The sequence below is a fragment of the Trichechus manatus genome, unplaced genomic scaffold (genome assembly GCF_000243295.1).
Source record: "Trichechus manatus latirostris isolate Lorelei unplaced genomic scaffold, TriManLat1.0 scaffold00002, whole genome shotgun sequence".
Lineage (NCBI taxonomy): Eukaryota > Metazoa > Chordata > Mammalia > Sirenia > Trichechidae > Trichechus > Trichechus manatus.
Window position 1 is genome coordinate 4,627,972 of NW_004443938.1, and position 3,330 is coordinate 4,631,301.

Below are 3,330 nucleotides of genomic sequence, written 5' to 3' on the forward strand. Positions count from 1 at the left end.
CCTTTCAGTGTATTGCTGCAACTGCCTTTTGAATGATCTTGAGCAAAATTTTACTTGTGTGTGATATTAATGATATTGTTTGATAATTTCTGCATTCTGTTGGATCACCTTTCTTTGGAATGGGCACAAATATGGATCTCTTCCAGTCATTTGGCCCTAAGTATTGAGTTGAGCAAAAATATTTAATTTCTAGGAGTTCCCACTTATCTATTTATCTTCTGGTGTTTGTGCATTGTTAGTTAAGATATGTATTGCGCTTATGCCATGTATTAGGGCCCCGAATGTTGTCCCTATTTTTTGCTTCTATGGTCTTTATTGTTTTAGGTTTTATATTTAGGTCTTTGATCCATTTTGAGTTAGTTTTTGTGTGTGCTGTGAGATATGGGTCCTGTTTCATTTTTTTACAGTTGGAAATCCAGTTTTGTTGGCACTGTTTGTTAAAAAGACTGTCTTTTCCACATTTAATAGATTTGGGTCCTTTGTCAAAGATCAACTGACCATAGGTGAGACAAGAATTTCTGGGTTTTTGATTCTGTTCCATTGGTCTGTGTGTCTGTTGTACCAATACCAGGCTGTTCAGACTACTGTGGCTGTATACTATGTTATGAGATCAGGTAGTAGTGTGAGGCTTCCTACTTTGTTCTTTTTCTTCAATAATTCTTTGCTTATCCTGGTCTTCTTTTCTTTCCATATAAAGTTGGTGATTAGTTTTTCCATATCGTTAAAGAATACTGTTGGTATTTGGATCGGGATTGTGTTATATCTGTAGATTGCCTTGAGTAGAATTGACATTTTCATAATGTTGAATCTTCCTCTCCATGAGTGTGGTATATTTTTCCATTTACGTAGGTCTCTTTTGTTTTCTTGCAGTAGTGTTTTGTAGTTGTGTGTGTGTGTGTGTGTGTGTGTGTAGGTCTTTTAAGTTCCTGGTTAGATTTATTCCTAAGTATTTTATCTTTTCAGGGACTATTATAAATGATATCATTTTCTTGATTTCCTTCTCGAAGTTCTCTTTGTTGGTATATTTGAATCTAACTGATTTTTGTATAAAGGCTTTTTTTTCGTCTTAAGTCATTCTAATACTTACGACTATTGAAAGTAAAAACTCTAGCCTTCTCTGATGGGGTTTTCAATGTATATAGATATAGTACTATGCCAACTGCAACATAAAGGTCAGTGAGGTTGGGAGTGTACGGGGACCAATATAACTACAAGTCTACTACATTTTACTTGATGTGGGACAGTATTAACTCTAAGTCAAGTGTGAAAAATTAGGTATGTATATTTTCATCCACAGAGCAGAGCCACCACAAAAAACACACATAGGGATGTAGTCCAAAAGTCAATAGATAAATTAAAATGAAATACTAAAAAAATTCAAATTATCCAAAATAAGGCAGGAAAGTGGGATCAGAGGAACAAAAACAGAGGGGAAAATAGAAAATAAATACTAAAATGGAAGACCTAAATCTAACCATATCAATAATTACATTAAATATTACTGATCTAAACCATGGCATCACCTATCCAGAGACCAGAAGAACTAGATGGTGCCCGGCTACCATTACTGACCCCTCTGACTGGGGCCACAATAGATGGTCCCAGGTAGAATGGGAGAAAATTGTAGAACAGAACTCAAGATCTTAAAAAAAAGGCCAGACTTACTGGACTGACAGAGACTTGGGGAACTCCTGAGACTGTTGCCCTGAGATACCCTTTAAACTTTGAACTGAAATGAATCCCGGAGGTCACTTTTCAACTAAACAACAGATTGGCTCATAAAATAAACAATATCACCATGAGTACTGTGCTCCTTATATATATATAAAAAACCTAAAAAACCCAATCATCTATTTGACACAAAACAATCAACATATACCTTAAAGCAAAGATGAGAAGGCGGGGGGGTAGGGGGAAGGGATGCAAGAATAATGGGGATGGAACAACCAGAACAGAAACCATGAGAATGTTGACACAATGTGGAAAATGTAACCAGTGTTGCTGAACAATATAGGGACCCTATAGGACAGAGTAGAACTGCCCCATAGAGTTTCCAAGGAGCGCCTGGTGGATTCGAACTGCCAACCTTTTGGTTAGCAGCCATAGCAGTTAACCACTACACCACCAGGGTTTCTGAACAATAGGTATAGAAATTGTTAAATGGAAACCTAATTTGCTGTGTAAACTTTCACCAAAATTCCATAAAAAATTCTAAAAAATGTTAATAATCTAAACATTTTAATTAAAAGCCAGAGATCGTCAGAGTGGGTGGATAAAAAAATCATTATCCTACCATATGCTGCTTAAAAGAGGCACAATTTAAATATAAAGACAAAGATAGGTTGAAATAAATGGACCAAAAAGATACACCATGCAGAAATAGTAAGTATGAGAAGGCTGGAGTGGTTATTGTAATATCAGAGTATTACCAGAGGATTACTATTTTGTAATCATCAAAGAGACATAGCAATTACACATGTATACGTGCTTAATAGCAGAACTTCAAATACATGAAACAAAAATGGACAGAATAGGGATATATAGACAACCCTTCGATTAGAGTAAGAGTTTTTATTATGCCTCATTCAGCAATTGATAGAACAAATTGACAAAAACCAATAAAGACAGAGAAGATCTGAACAACACCCTCAACCTCCTTGATGTAACCGACATTCATAGAACACCACATCCAGCAACTGCAGAATACACATCCTTTTCCAGAGCACACGCCCCATTCACTAAGATAGGCAATATGCTGGGACATAAAACAAATCTCAGTAAATTTAAAAGGATCAAAATCTTGCAAAGTGTATTCGCTGAACACAGTGGAATTCATTTAGAAATCAGTAACAATAAGATAGCTAAGAAAACCCCTCAACTGCCTGGAAATGAAACAACCTACTTCTAAATTCATGGGTGAAAGATGCAATCAGGAGAGAAATTCGTAAGTATTTTGACCTGCATGACAGCAAAGATAGAGCCTCGCAAAATCTTTGTGGGGGTGGTGGTGATGGAGGGTTGCTGTGGAAGGGGAACTGAGTTTCTGTTAAGGCCGATGAAAGAATCTGGAAACGGATGGGGGTGGCTGCTGTACAGCATGGTGATAGTTTATGTTATGTTAAATTTATGTTACTGAATTGTACACGTCAGAATGGTTGAAACGGCAAATGTCTGGTTATATATATTCTATGACAATAAAATAAAGTTTGTGGGATGCAGCCAAAGCTGTGTTTAGAGAGAAGCTTGTAGCTTTAAATGGCTATTATGAAAAGTGTGAAGCCTGGGGAGGAGGGCTGTGATGGAGATTAGGAGTCGTCAGCACACAGTGAA